The sequence below is a fragment of the Phyllobates terribilis genome, unplaced genomic scaffold, assembly GCF_046119375.1.
Source record: "Phyllobates terribilis strain yellow unplaced genomic scaffold, ASM4611937v1 Scaffold_2__4_contigs__length_985480577, whole genome shotgun sequence".
In the NCBI taxonomy this organism is placed as follows: domain Eukaryota; kingdom Metazoa; phylum Chordata; class Amphibia; order Anura; family Dendrobatidae; genus Phyllobates; species Phyllobates terribilis.
Window position 1 is genome coordinate 844,697,875 of NW_027362762.1, and position 16,457 is coordinate 844,714,331.

The 16,457-nt window shown below is 42.3% G+C and overlaps 1 protein-coding gene and 1 long non-coding RNA gene across 4 annotated transcripts in view; one reads left to right on the top strand and one right to left on the bottom strand.

The window, feature by feature from the left end:
* The window catches only part of PITPNM3 (PITPNM family member 3), a 901,527-nt gene that overhangs the window by 764,664 nt on the left and 120,406 nt on the right, over positions 1–16,457 (bottom strand). Inside the window, exon 2 of one of the 3 annotated variants that reach the window (XM_073667827.1) lies at positions 15,151–15,330. The exons of the other annotated variants lie outside the window; for them this stretch is intronic. The gene's annotated coding sequence lies outside the window, so the exon portion shown is untranslated. The remainder of the gene's footprint in view (positions 1–15,150; positions 15,331–16,457) is intronic. 3 annotated transcript variants of the gene reach the window in all.
* LOC141232736 (uncharacterized) overlaps positions 1–16,457 on the top strand; it is a 56,079-nt gene that overhangs the window by 4,708 nt on the left and 34,914 nt on the right. The window lies entirely within an intron of this gene.

Sequence of the window (16,457 nt, forward strand, 5' to 3'; positions counted from 1 at the left end):
GCTGCGGAGAAGCAACAAATTGTGGAGTGTTTAGGTCAAGGCATGACCACAATCAACATTGCCAAGACACTTCATCCTGATCATCGCACAATCAAGAAGTATGTAGCTGATTCACAGTACAAAGAGGATTGACGCACAACTCGTGGGGACGGCAAGACTTGGACAGCAGCCCCTTGTCCTGCTGTCACCATAGTTACCCAGTGCCCAGTCAGCGACATGTAACGCCCCTGTGTCCATGCCCACTCGTCCAAGTGTCTGTGGTGAAATGCACCCTGTCACACACAGAGTTTCTCAAAGAAGCGGTGATGTTGTGTGCGACATGTTGGTGTAGCGCAGGCACACCTTTCTTTGAGAAGTAGTGCCGACTGGGCATCTGGAACTGGGGCACTGCAACGGACATAAGGTCTCGAAAATCCTCTGTGTCCACCAGGCGGAAAGGCAGCATTTTTGTAGCCAAGAGCTTGCAGATGGTGAAATTCAACCTCTTAGCTTTCTCATGGCTAGGAGGAAATGGTCTTTTACTTGTCCACATCTGAGGGACCGAGGGCTGGCTGTTGTGCTTAGACGGGGTTGAGAAGGGTGTCCCCGGCAAACTGCCGGTCTGTGAGGAAGATGCAGGCAGACATGTTAGGTTGCCTTGATCCAAAGGTGGTGCTATCGATGTCAGAGAGCGCTCAACACCATCTGGTGTTTCCACCTCCAAATAAAATGATGACCTGGCAATCACGCTGGCTGTTGCGGGAAAAGAGGTGGCAGGTCTGCGTCCCAAAACAGGTGTGACTGCTGTCCCCCCAGTTACAGAGGATGAAGAGGCCGCGTATGCAAAAGATGTGGCAGACGGTGGTTGGCCCAGACGGTGGTTGGCCCGGCCGGCTAGGCCGCATTCTAGCACAGTGAGCTTCCCACTGCAACTTATGCTTCATATCCATGTGCCAGTTCATGCATGAAGTACTCAAACTATGTATTTTTTGGCCTCTACTTAGCTTTTGCTGACAAATGTTACAGATAACACGAGATGGGTCATCCTTATCAATCTGAAAAAATGCCCAGGCTATGCAAGGCTTAGCACCCATGCGACCTGAATAGCCACCACAACTTGTGGTCAGAGGCAGAGTTGTGTTTGAGGATGCAGTTGTTGACGTGCTTCCAGTACTACGTCTCTGTCCAGGAAGGCGCAACCTGACCTCGTCGTCACTAGCATCCTCCTCCACCTCCTCTGCTGACCTCATCGACTGGCTGACTGTGGGTTGACAGTAAGTGGGATTTCCAACCTCGTCATCATCACCCTGTGTGTTATCACGCCCGTCGTCCTCAGAGCCAACCTCTTCCTGCCCTGACAAAAAACTCAAGTTGTCGCTCCAATCAGGTATTTGAGTCTCATCATCATCTTCCTCATTGTCTCCACCAACAGGAGTTACAGTTTGGGAACGAGGGTCTACATTATGGTCAGAACCTTCTGCGTCTGTTCCTGGATCCGACTCATAAAGATTCTGGGCATCAGTGCAGATCATTTCCTCGTCTGGATTCACAGAAGCCCTGGAGCTGACCTCTGATTCCCAGGCTATAGTATGAGTAAACAGCTCTGCAGACTCAACCATCTGTTCTACCCCATACTCCGACGGGCAGCTGGAGACTTGGGAGCTGTGAGGAAGCAAGTGCTATTGGGGTGACACCTCTGAGGACTGGAGTATTTGTGATGTTGAAGTTGAGGTGGAGGAGAGCCCACTTAAAGGAGCACTTGATATCCGTTGAAGCACCTGCTGTTTTTATGCCTCATCTGGAATTTGTAGCGATTGGCGTGGCCGTAAGAAAAGGATCTTATCACATTGTCCGCTAAAAGAAGTAGACATCTTAGTTTGGCTGGAAGATGGTCTTTCTTCTGCAGATGTTACTGTTGCTTTAACACCTACCCCACGGACACAACCTTTTTTTCCCTTCCCAACACGCCTATTCCCCTTTCCACAAGCAGCAGGCCTTTTACCACTCATTTTGGTGGTTAACTAATTGACAACTCTGGAGTTGTTTGCACAAAAAACAATGGATGGGAACCGAGCAGAGCTGAGTGGCCAAACTGTAGTATTTATTACATACAGAGGTGGTGGAGTTTAGTATAGATGGACTTATAGAATAAGTCCCACACACTACAACAAGCCCAAAAAAATTTTCAGAGCTAGATGCAGATAAAAATTATTTTTAATTTGCAACCTGGTGGAGGTTAGTATAGATGGACTAATACAACAAGTCCCATACACTGCTACAAGCCCAAATTTTTTTCAGAGCTAGATGCAGATAAAAATTATTTTTAATTTGCAACCTTGTGGAGGTTAGTATAGATGGACTAATAGAACAAGTCCCACACACTGCTACAAGCCCAATTTTTTTTCAGAGCTAGATGCAGATAAAAATTATTTTTAATTTTCAATCTGGTGGAGGTTAGTATAGATGGACTAATAGAACAAGTCATACACACTGCTACAAGCCCAAAAAAATTTTCAGAGCTACATGCAGAGAAAAATTATTTTTAATTTGCAACCTGGTGGAGGTTAGTATAGATGGACTAATAGAACAAGTCCCACACACTGCTACAAGCCTAAAAATTTTTTCAGAGCTAGATGCAGATAAAATAATTTTTAATTTGCAACCTGGTGGAGTTTAGTATAGATGGACTAATAGAACAAGTCCCACACACTGCTACAAGCCCAAAATTTTCTTTCAGAGCTAGATGCAGATGAAAATTATTTTAAATTTGCAACCTGGTGGAGGATAGTAAAGATGGACTAATAGAACAAGTCCCACACACTGCTACAAGCCCAAATTTTTTTTCAGAGCTAGATGCAGATAAAAATTATTTTTAATTTGCAACCTGGTGGAGGTAAGTATAGATGGACTAATAGAACAAGTCCCACACACTGCTACAAGCCCAATTTTTTTTTCAGAGCTAGATGCAGATAAAAATTATTTTTAATTTGCAACCTGGTGGAGGTTAGTATAGATGGACTAATAGAACAAGTCCCACACACTGCTACAAGCCCAATTTTTTTTTCAGAGCTAGATGCAGATAAAAATTATTTTTAATTTGCAACCTGGTGGAGGTTAGTATAGATGGACTAATAGGACAAGTCCCACACACTGCTACAAGCCCAATTTTTTTTTTCAGAGCTAGATGCAGATAAAAATTATTTTTAATTTGCAACCTGGTGGAGGTTAGTATAGATGGACTAATAGAACAAGTCCCACACACTGCTACAAGCCCAAATTTTTTTTCAGAGCTAGATGCAGATAAAAATTATTTTAATTTGCAACCTGGTGAAGGTTAGTATAGATGGACTAATAGAATAAGTCCCACACACTGCTACAAGCCCAAATTTTTTTTCAGAGCTAGATGCAGATAAAAATTATTTTGAATTTGCAACCTGGTGGAGGTTAGTATAGATGGACTAATAGAACAAGTCCCACACACTGCTACAAGCCCAATTTTTTTTTCAGAGCTAGATGCCGATAAAAATTATTTTTAATTTGCCACCTGGTGGAGGTTAGAATAGATGGACTAATAGAACAAGTCCCACACACTGCTACAAGCCCAATTTTTTTTTCAGAGCTAGATGCAGATAAAAGTTATTTTTAATTTGCAACCTGGTGGAGGTAAGTATAGATGGACTAATAGAACAAGTCCCACACACTGCTACAAGCCCAATTTTTTTGGTCAGAGCTAGATGCAGATAAAAAATATTTTTAATTTGCAACCTGGTGGAGGTTAATATAGATGGACTAATAGAACAAGTCATACACACTGCTACAAGCCCAAATGTTTTTTCAGAGCTAGATGCAGATAAAAATTATTTTTAATTTGCAACCTGGTGGAGGTTAGTATAGATGGACTAATAGAACAAGTCCCACACATTGCTACTAGCCCAAATTTTTTTTCAGAGCTAGATGCAGATAAAAATTATTTTGAATTTGCAACCTGGTGAAGGTTAGTATTGATGGACTAATAGAATGATGCTATGTCCAAAAGCTTTTAATTGGCTAGTTGTAGTAAAAAAAAATTGTATTCTATACACAGGTGGTGTACCTTGCAACACAGATAGGCTACTCCACTGACTAACACACACTGCAAGAGGCCAAAAAGGATTTGCTTAGCTAGATTTAGCCAAATGCTGTGAAAAAAACTTGCACAGCACTGGCACAGACCTGCCTGGCAAAAAGTTGTAGGAAATGCTGTAACCTAGTCCTGAAAAGGACTGCAATTACAATTAGTCCCTACTCCCAACCTATCTATTTAAGAGCACAGACCTGCCTGATAAAAGTTGTAGGAAATGATGTAACCTAGTCCTCAAAAGGACTGCAATCACAACTATTCCCTACTCCCAAGCTATCTGTAGATTTGTGCGAAAATTGGCTTGAAATGAACACTCAAAGTATAGCGCACACAGCAACAGCGGTGCCGTCTAACACGCAGCAGCAGCAGTGAGAAAATGGTGGCTACGTGGAAAATGGCTGGGTCTTATAGGGCAAGGACATGTGACATACACTGCCAATGACACATGCCCTTGCTTGTGTGAAAAAAAGCAGTTCGCTCCGTGTGTGCGCTGCTGATAGGCTGACAGATTGCACCTCCCCACTGTAAATGCGGGAAAGAGAAAAAAAAATGGAGATCTTCATTATTTATGCAGAGATCCATCCCCTGCCCCTCCCTCCGCCCCGCCGTACACTCAAACTGCATATTAACATTAATTTTCAGCATTACTGAGAAAAAATCCAGTTATGATTTTGGTGCACGAACAGTTATCGAACATAACCTCGAACAGCCGGATTTTTTTCAAATCGTTCGTGTTCGCCAAACGGCTCGAACACCGCCCAAAACAGCTCGAATTTGAGATTGGCGAACAGTTCGAGTCTAACAACGCTCATCTCTATTTATCATCCACTCCTGGTTTTGGCTCCCACTCCTGAGAAAACATACTGACCGAATACTGACCAAATACTTATAATGGGGCCGTGGCCTAACACTCCCAGATATAAAGCATTGTAATGCTGGTGCATTGCAGTGCATTATACCAGCGATCAGAGATAAAAGTTAAAGTCCCAGAGAGGCTGAGTAAAAAAAGTGAAAAACAATTGTAAAAATATTTTTTTTAAAAAATCACAAAATAATAAAAACATGAAAAAAATATTATACCCACAAATACATATTTTTATGTAAAAACAAAAATAAGCAAAAAAGTACACATATTTGGTATCACCGTGTCCGGAACGACCTGATCTATAAAGTTGTCACACTAGTTAACCCCTTCAGTGAAAAAAAATTGATAAAAAACGCGACAAAAAACTATGCTTTTTCATCATACTGACAAACAAAAAGTGGAATAAAACGCAATGAAAAAATCGAATGTAAGTAAAAATGGTATCGCTGAAATCATCATTCTGTCCCACAAAAAAGAAGCTGCAAATGGCATATGTGCTGGGGAAGGAGCAGGTGGAGGGCGCCAAACTGAATTCTTGCCCCGGGTGCTAGAAGACCTAGATACACCTCTGCATGGGGTGCAAGCTGAATGTGGGGATGCAGGTTGTATATGGTGGTGCAGGTTGTATATGGGGAGTAAATGGGTTGCAGGCTGAATATGGGCATACATGTGGTGCAGGCTGTATATGGGTGGTACATGGGGTGCAGGCTGGATATGAAGGCGGTGCAGGCTCTATGTGGGGAGTGCAGGTTGTATATGGTGGGTATATGGGGTGCTGGCTGCTTGGGGGTTACATGGGGCGCTGACTGTGTGGAGTGTAAATAGGAGTGCAGGCTGTGTGTGATATAGTGCAACAAAGGAGGGGAAGGTAATGGATCCTTAATGGAGTTGAATATTCAGTAAGGGAACAGTATAGAAGGCAGTATATAAAAGGAGGGACATTGTGTAGGCACAATATGGAGTGTGAACTGGGGGCATTGTGGGGAGGTGGAATTGTGGTGAGGGGCACTGAAGATGGGGACAGTGTGGATGCCACCATAGGTACAGTGTGTAGGAGGGACAGTGTAAAGGCCACAGTTCTTAAGGGGGGGTGGTTTGACAGTTATTGTTATGAATAGACAATGTAGTGGCCATAGTTCATGGGGGAGGGATGGTGGTTATACAGTAGTATATAAGAGGGGATGGAGGGGTGGCAATTTTTTATATGAGAGGAGGCCATGTATCATAAGAGGGACATTGTGGGTGTCATTTTTTGTGCAGGGAGCACAGCAAGGGGCAATTATTTATTCACTGGCATAGCGTAGGGCTTATTTAGGGCAACGTAGGGGCAGCTATTTTTATTCAGGTGGCATTATAATGAAACTTTTATTTTTAAGGGCACATAACCTTAAACTGTGCGTCGAACACGTCGATATCATGAGTGTGGCCGATGTTAGTCTAGTGTGTATAGGGACCTTTAAAGGAGTTATCCAGGACTAAATATTTTTTTTTTACTATGGGCCTAAGAACTATCAGGCAAGTAGTTGCTAACCTGCCTGTTCTACCCGGCACTGATCTCTGCTTGCTCAGAGAGGTCACAGACCATTCATGCCGTTGATTCTGCAGCTTCTGCTGAGATCACTTTGGCAGAGCAGCAGCTACTTTTCCACTCTGATCTGTTAATGGGTTGTGAATTGCCAATGTGATTGTGATTGACAGCCGGCTCCCCACTGCCTTATTGCAGGAAGCCAGCTGTCAATCAGCATGACGTCGGCAGTCACGCCCCATCGACAGAGAAGCCTGGAAGACGAAGATCTGCTCTGTTGATGTGGAGCAGCTGAATCGGTGTCGGATAGAACAGGCAGGTAATTAGCAACAATTTGCCTGTTAGCTTTTTGGCTCATTGTAAAAAAAATATAGTCCTGGATAACCCCTTTAACTACTATCTAATGGGTATGTGCACTTTTAGTCTGACTTACCAGTAAGTGGGTGCGACCACTTAAAGTGTCTAGGGCAGCATGAATGCCAAATACGGCTCTGACTAGGTGCCACACAACGTCATGATTGTGACACACCTAATAGATGCCAGAGGTTCCCAGGATGCCTGAGTTGAGGATGCCAGGAGAAAAAGTGAAGACTGCTCTTGTCTGACAGCCACAGAGGACCAGACTGGACGCCGTAACAGGGGAGTTCGAATCTTTCTGCTCAACTCTTTTTCTGTTAAAAGGTTTTCCAGAACCTTGAAACTGATCATCTATACTTAGTATAGGGCATAAATATCAGGTCATTATGGTTCCAACAAATCAGCTAATTAAGGGGGCTATGGCACTTTGATTGGCACTGTATACTCTTCATTGTTAATCAGGCATAGTGCCATACATTTTGTAGGGTCTTTGCTTGGTATTTGTAGCTCATGCACTTTTTTTTAATGGTACTAAACAGCAAGAAGCAGCAATACAAGGAACAGCTGCTATCGCATGTGTAACATCCCTGGCGGCGTGCTGGCATGGCTTACCACCTTCCACCATGCAAGAACGCCATCTTACCTATCAGTCCAGGCTGCACACTTTGCTCCAGTACCTGCTGTGTGCATGTCTCTGGTCTGATTGCTTAGGGCGGCGGCGCGGTTACTGCCTGATTCTTATAGTTACTGTGTGAGCACTCCTAATGCCTCCCCAGCCTATTGCTGTGAGTCACTGGATACTTAAACCCCCTCCACCCAGTAGGAGGTGCCTGAGCAACACTTTGTTTCAGTGTGTTCTGTGCAACTGAGTTGCCAGGTCCTGTCCTGTATCTTGTCTGTTTCTGCCACCCTGGGGGCTGAGTACCCAGGCCTGTTACTTGTATCTGTGACTTCTAGTCTGTTTCCGCCACCCTGGGGGCTGAGTACCCAGGCCTGTTACCTGTATCTGTGACTTCTAGTCTGTTCCACCACCCTGAGGGCTGTATACCCAGGCCCGTTATCTGTATCTGTGACTTCTAGTCTGTTTCCGCCACCCTGGGGGCTGAGTTCCCAGGCTCGTTCCTGTATCTTGTTCCGGGTTCAGTTCCTGTCTGAACTGGGTCCTAGTCCGTTACCTGTTTGTCTCTATGTCCGTACCTGCCCTTTTCCTGCAGTGTCTGAACCTGCACTTAACTCCAACTCGTTGTCTCTGTACTTCTGTTTGTGAGTTTTGTGTCCACTCACTACTTCATTGTAAGTACCTTGTGTGTATCTGGTTCTGCTTGTCCCGTTTCCCTGCCTCCGTATCTACCTCCTGTGTTCTAACTATTTTCCTGTATTTTCCAGTCTATTCCATGTGAACAGAGCCCTGTCATATCTGCCTGCACCTTCTGCTCTGTTCTGCTCAGCTCGTCTACCGCACCTGCGGTTTCGCTCTGCTCTGCTTGTCCACCGCACGTGCGGTTTCGCTCTGCTCTGCTTGTCCACCGCACGTGCGGTTCCGCTCTGCTCTGCTTGTCCACCGCACATGCGTTTCACTCTGCTCTGCTTGTCCACCGCACCTGTCGTCTCGCTCTGCTCTGCTTGTCCACCGCACGTGCGGTTTCGCTCTGCTCTGCTTGTCCACCGCACATGCAGTTTCGCTCTGCTCTGCTTGTCCACCGCACGTGCGGTTTCGCTTTGCTTTGCTTGTCCACCGCACGTGCAGTTTCGCTCTGCTCTGCTCTGCTTGTCCACCGCATGTGTAGTTTCACTCTGCTCTGCTTGTCCACCGCACCTGCGGTTTCGCTCTGCTCTGCTTGTCCACTGCACGCGCGGTTTTGCTCTGCTCTGCTTGTCCACCGCACCCGCGGTTTCGCTCTGCACTGCTTGTCCACCGCACCCGCGGTTTCGCTCTGCTCTGCTCCGCTTGTCCTCCGCGCCTGCGGTTCTGCTCTGCTAGTCCACCGCACTCGCCGCTTCTGTTCCTGTATCCCAGTCTGGGAGTTTTACCTTACCTGATCTGGTAATGATGGCCATTAATATCGAAGTCACAAAAAAACCCTACAACTTTGTTTTTTCATTCTATCTCGGAAAAATATCCTTTATCACCAAATAAATCAAGCAGAAACAAAATGACATCTCGTATTCAAGCTGTCTAACTGCATAATTAGGAATGTCATTGTGCTTGCCATTATCATCTACTATTTCATATTTGTTCTCCCAGTGAAAAATTCTAAAAACATGAGTGCCACTTTCCTAAATTTCCGCATTACTTGACTTTGCGTTGGTTAAAGGTCATCTAAACACTCAGCTCTACTGTATAAATGGAAGGAAAATGATGATGATAATAATAATAATAATAATGCTGATAACGCTTCTCTTATACCTGAACCTTTGCTGCTTTGTATTTTTTCATTATTAAGCCTTTAGAGGCAGATGTTACCAGGAATGACTAAGAAAAAGTCAAAGCCTATTATGTTGAATTGAATATTCTTTATTCTTTTTCTTAATAGTTTGGGTGGATGTAGTCAAGGGTTTTGAAAAATTCATTAAGCAATATAAAATGGTGTCACAAATAGGTAAATAACTAAACTACCAAAATAAATACTGATTTTTTATAAGCATCAAAGACTCTTCTACAAGTAATTTTTCATATATATATATATATATATATATATATATATATATATATATATATATATAAAAATCTAGAAAAGTCGGCTCTAAAACAACATTACTAATTACACAGGTGTTTTTTTGCTTTATTTTGTAAAATTGAGGTCTATAGGTAGAGAAACCCCTAAAAAAATCTGCAGTGTGGCACAAGGGTCAAAAACATGTGGAAATTCTCTTTCCATTGGCAATTTAAGCAATAAAGGAACAGCATTAAAATAAACTGACGTAAGCGTTATGAGTACAGGGTGATTCAAAAAGTATGCCACAAAATTATAGCTTCGGTATTCATAACCAAGAGAACATACAGTGCGTACGGAAAGTATTCAGACCCCTTTAAATTTTTCACTCTTTGTTTCATTGCAGCCATTTGGTAAATTCTAACAACTTCATTTTTTTCTCATTAAGGTACGCTCTGCATCCCATCTTGACTGAAAAAACAGAAATGTAGAAATGTTTGCAAATTTATTAAAAAAGAAAAACTGAAATATCACATGGTCATAAGTATTCAGACCCTTTGCTCAGTATTGAGTAGAAGCACCCTTTTGAGCTAGTACTGCCATGAGTCTTCTTGGGAATGATGCAACAAGTTTTTCACACCTGGATTTGGGGATCCTCTGCCATTCTTCCTTGCTGATCCTCTCCAGTGAACGTTGGTGGACAGCCATTTTCAGGTCTCTCCAGAGATGCTCAATTGGGTTTAGGTCAGGGCTCTGGCTGGGCCAGTCAAAATTGGTCACAGACGTTCTGAAGTCACTCCTTTGTTATTTTAGCTGTGTGCTTAGGGTCATTATCTTGTTGGAAGGTGAATCTTATGCCAAGTCTGAGGTCCAGAGCACTCTGGAAGAGGTTTTCATCTAGGCTATCTCTGTTCTTGGCCGCATTCATGTTTCCTTCAATTGCAACCAGTCGTCCTGTCCCTGCAGCTGAAAAACACCCCCATAGCATGATGCTGCCAACACCATGTTTCAATGTTGGGGTTGTATTCGGCAGGTAATGAACAGTGCCTGGTTTTCTCCACACATACCGATTAGCATTATCACCAGAAAGTTCTATCTTCATCTCATCAGACCAGAGAATCTTATTTCTCATAGTCTGTGAGTCCTTCATGTGTTTTTGAGCAAACTTTATGCTGGCTTTCATATGTCTTGCACTGAGGAGAGGCTTCCGTCGGGCCACTCTGCCATAAAGGCCCGAATGGTGGAGGACTGCAGTGATAGTTGACTTTGTGGAACTTTCTCCGTCTCCCTACTGCATCTCTGGAGCTCAGCCACAGCGATCTTGGAGTTCTTCTTTACCTCTCTCACCAAGGCTCTTCTCCCATGATTTCTCAGTTTGGCTGGATGGCCAGGTCTAGGAAGACTTCTGATGGTCCCAAACTTCTTCCATTTAAGGATTATGGAGGCCACTGTGCTCTTAGGAACCTTGAATAATGCAGAAATTCTTTTGTAACCTTGGCCAGATCTGTGCCTTGCCACAATTCTGTCTCTGAGCTCCTTGGGCAGTTCCTTTGAGCTCATGATTCTCATTTGGTCTGACATGCACTGTGAGCTGTGAGGTCTTATATAGACAGGTGTGTGCCTTTCCAAATCAAGTTCTATCAGTTTAATTAAACACAGCTGGACTCCAATGAAAGAGTAGAACCATCTCAAGGAGGATCTCAAGGAAATGGACAGCATGTGACTTAAATATAAGTGTTTGAGCAAAGGGTCTGAATACTTATGACCATGTGATATTTCAGTTTTTCTTTTTTAATAAATTTGCAAAAATTTCTACATTTCTGTTTTTTTTCAGTCAAGATGCAGTGCAGCGTGTGCTTTAATGAGAAAAAAAAGATTAACTTTTTAGAATTTACCAAATGGCTGCAATGAAACAAAGAGTGAAAAATTTAAAGGGGTTTGAATACTTTCCGTACCCACTGTAACAGAAATGTATTAACATGAAAAGACACTATCCAAGTTTTATCTATACACTACAAATGTCCAGAATGATTTCCATTGGTGACATGGCGGATGTCTGGGCGGTAGTCCAGTTATGTCCAGATGTGTGCCAGCTTATCCTTGGATATGGATGGTTTGTCTTAAGTTGTTCAGATTCTGTGGCAGGAGGAGCAAATACACTTTATATAGTTACACAGAAAGAAATCATAGGGTGTTAGATTTGGTGACCATAGAGGGCAGAGCAACATTAGTGAATCGACCAGAGATAACCCATATTCGAGAATATACTGGCAAGCATCAAGACAACTGCCGTGTGACCAATGGAAATCACTGTGATTATTTGTAATGTGTAGATAAAACTTGGATAAACAGTGTGTCATCTCATGTGAAAATTGTCTCTTCAGAGAGGGAGAGAACTAGAACTCTAGGGCCACCTATTAACTTAGGATAAAAGCCAAGACCAGAAACTCAATTTGCAGACACTGTGTTTCGGGGTACTGCCCCTCGTCAGTCCAAAGTGTGAGTTCTGGTTTGGCTGGGTGAGAGGTGTCAGACCGGTATCTAAGAAGTAACGTTTCTCCTTGTAGAGAGCGACATGCTAAGCACGTCAAGGTGGGGAGACTTTTCAAGCCACAGTGCTCCTCTGGGAAATGTGCAAATTGTCTCTTCAGAGAGGAAGAGAACTAGAACTCTAATGCCACCTATTGGAAGTAGCAATCCTAAAAGTCAATATTGACCCTTTAACGTGCCTTGTCACATGACTTAGGATAAAAGCCAAGATTGCCACACTGTGTTTCGAGGTACCGCCCCTCATCAGTGCAAAGTGTGAGTTCTGGTTTGGCTTGGGGAGAGGCGTCAGACAGGTATCTTAGAAGTAACGTTTCTCCTTGCGGAGAGCGACATGTTAAGCATGTCTCATGTGAATAAACTAAGCTATAATTTTACATCATTCTTTTAGAATCATCCTATATGATAAAATAATGTGAGTGTATTGGTCAAAATTATCAGTGTGTCATTTGGTGCATTTTCAGATACTTTTGTTTAAAACTGTTATCCAGGACTATTTAATCTTTTTTAGCTGGAACAGAGCAGTCACAGACCACTCCTGCTGGCAGTTCAGAGGCTTCACTTTCATTCTGCTCTGTTGATGAGGTGTGACTGCAGACATTATGCTGATTGACAGCCAGTTCCCCACTGCCTACCTGCAGGAAGCTGGCTGGCAATCAGCATGACGTCGGCAGTCACGCCCTTTCCACAGAGCAATTCGGAGGAAGAGCTACTCTGTTGGCGTGGAGCAGCTAAATCGCCGGTAGAAGCAGTTGCTGACGCCAGGTGGTGGAAGGTAGAACAGGCAGGTAGTTGGCTCTCTACCTGTTAGTTTTTAGGCCCATAGTAAAAAAAAATAGTCCTGGACAACCCCTTTAACGTTACACCACTTTTTGGTTGTCTTAGTTTATGTCAATATTTGGAGGACAATTTATAGAGCAACGTTTATGCACTTTATGCTATTCCCATAATATGCCAATCAAGACATTGTTGATATTTTTCAACAATTTGGTTCTCAAGTCCTTAGACAGTTTCTTCTCATCTTTCTGTTCTCCATACTTAGTGTGGCACACACAGACACACAATTCAAAGATTGAGTCAACTTCTCCCCTTTTTATGTGGTTTCTGGTGTGATTTTCAAATTTCCCACACCTTATACTTGCCACAGGTGAGTTTGAACGAGCATCTCATGCTTGAAACAAAGTTATTTACCCACATTTTTGGAAATGTTCCAACAATTTTGTCCTGCTCATTTTTGGGGTTTAATGTGAAACTATGTCCAATTTGGCTTTTCTTTCTTGTTTTTTTTTGTACATTTTTCCAATACACACAAAGGAAATAAACATGTGTATAACAAAACATACCGTATGTAATTGCAATAATTTTCTGGGAGAAATACTTCATTTTCTGGAACAATTTCAAGGGTGCCAACACTTTCAGCCATGAATGTATAGTATAGCAACAAGAATCTTAGCAGAGCTAGAACAATTTTCACTGGAGACAAAGGCCATCTGCTAGTATGCCGATAAGGACCATGTACAGATGCCTTGAACTCCAAATAGGGAACCCAGAATTGCCTTTCACTAACAGATCTTGACTGTTGGAGCAGGAGGTGATGGGTTGTCAGAAAGTTTGATAGCTGCTGTAAACTGTTTTGAATTTAATAAGATACTTAAACCTTGACGGAAACCTTTAAATAAATAAAAAAAGTGTAGTTATTTTTATTATTGATCAACCTTTATAAAGTTATGATTTTTTGCAATATGCTCCATTGACTTATTTTACTTCCTTCTCTTCCAAACCCCACACTGCAGTGCTGGTTTAACTGCTTAGCTCAAGTTTCCTAATAATCTGCTTTTAACTGCTGATTTGTAAGAATTTGTGATCTAGAAACAATTTGTGCTAGAGACTTTCCCAGTCTAAGTTTGGAAAAGAGAGCAGAGAGGCTCTGACAGAGAGAGCCCTATACTCTGATTGCAAATGGGGTACGGAGCTGAGAAACAGTTAAAAGCAGATTCTAAGGGATCTTGAATTAGACAGCTTAAACAGCACAGCAGCATGGTGTTTGGGAGAGAAGGAACCAAAATTAAATAAATTAAGTATTTTAAAATTTTAACTTTTTAAAAAGGCTGATTAATAATGAATTTAAAAAAGTTTAATTACTCTTTAGATTTGGATATTGCAGAATCATGCATACCTACCTTATTTATTTTCATGGCCTTTTACTAGAAAAAGATAACCCTTTGTAGTATTTCAAATTCCACTTATAAAAATCCACCACATTTCTCAATGCAATCTGTATATATTATTAAATAGATCTTAAACTTGATGAGGCTGGTGTACTTAAATTGAAAATCCATGTCAAAATGGCTGTATAATCTCCTTTGACAGTTTTCCTATGTGATATTAAAATAAGCATTTTAAAAGTCCAGCTGATAGAGTATATGAGTTTAAAGGCCCTTTTATGCATTAGATAGCTGTCAATCAAATGAATGCTCTGTCCACAGCTCTCTCTCCTGACTTCCCCAGCGAATGTCCCTTTGTTCTCGGTGAAAGAATTATGGCCAAACTTCTCTGGCAGCAGCTTATCTCCATACTGAACAAAAGGACTGGCCATTGAAATTCAACAAGTGGGATCTTTCTCTCCCCTGACTTCACTTGTCCCCAGATAGTTGGGACATCGTCACATACATTAAATGGCCATCTGATGCTACTGAAATTGGTGAGTTTGGCCAGCTTATAATCATACTCGGCTTTCAGTGCCCCGTGGATCCAGTATAGGCCACTTCATAGGTCTGCGGCCCTCCTCCGTAATCAGTGTCTGTATCATTCAAAAGTCAGCACCGCTCCAGGTGACTAGAGGAGCACTCATCAGATTTTTCCAGACCGCTGCAGCCAATTATAGGCTGCAGCATTGCTGTGACTTCCGAATGGGGCGGACACCACTTCCGCACAGGCAGAGACCTGCGGGTGTACTGGAAGATGAGTATGCCTTCATTTATTATTTTTATTTTTAATAAATACATGTGTAAAAAAATATATAGTTTACTCTTAGGTGACTCATTTATTATTGCATGCAATGTGTATTGTGAAATCTAGAGGCAGATACTCTTTAAATACTTACAAAGCACACGTAGGGATGTTATCAGCTAATAAAAATTGCTGGGTCCATCTTTCACATGGTAGGGGCATCTTATGTGGGCCACATTGTCTTACAGCGTTTCTGAAGAAAGAACTTGATGATGAATCTCATAAACAGAACAATGTGCTTCTGGTAGCCCATCAAGGCTATCGTATCCAGTTTCTATACGTCAAACAGAAAACAATGATTCTTGACAAGATTTCCATTAAGATTACAGCATGAACATTGCTAGTGCCAAAATTAAGAAAGAACACTATTTCAGAGCTGACAACAGAATAAAGGTGTATAATTTATATCCTGCTATCTTCCCTTTAATTAAACTGCAAAGTTACTCGATGTGAGGTTCTGACTTCTTTTTTTACCATACTGTAGCTTATAACAAGCATTGCTTAAATGAAATCACATTCATGTCTCTTGGACTGAAGATCTGCATTGTGTGTGGGTGTATATATATATATATATATATATATATATATATATATATATATATATACAGTACAGACCAAAAGTTTGGACACACCTTCTCATTTAAAGATTTTTCTGTATTTTCATGACTATGAAAATTGTACATTCACACTGAAGGCATCAAAACTATGAATTAACACATGTGGAATTATATACTTAACAAAAAGTGTGAAACAACTGAAAATATGTCTTATTTTCTAGGTTCTTCAAAGTAGCCACCTTTTGCTTTGATGACTGCTTTGCACACTCTTGGCATTCTCTTGATGAGCTTCAAGAGGTAGTCACCGGACAGTGGAAATCTGAGCTTTGGTCTGATGAGTCCAAATTTGAGATCTTTGGTTCCAACCACCGTGTCTTTGTGCGACACAGAAAAGGTGAACGGATGGACTGGTTCCCACCGTGAAGCATGGAGGAGGAGGTGTGATGGTGTGGGGGTGCTTTGCTGGTGACACTGTTGGGGATTTATTCAAAATTGAAGGCATACTGAACCAGCATGGCTACCACAGCATCTTGCAGTGGCATGCTATTCCATCCGGTTTGCGTTTAGTTGGACCATCATTTACTTTTCAACAGGACAATGACCCCAAGCACACCTCCAGGCTGTGTAAGGGCTATTTGAGCAAGAGGGAGAGTGATGGGGTGCTACACCAGATGACCTGGCCTCGACAGTCACCAGACCTGAACCCAATTGAGATAGTTTGGGGTGAGCTGGACCGCAGAGTGAAGGAAAAAGGGCCAACAAGTGCTAAGCATCTCTGGGAACTCCTTCAAGATTGTTGGAAGACCATTTCCGGTGACTAACTCTTGAAGCTCATCAAGAGAAT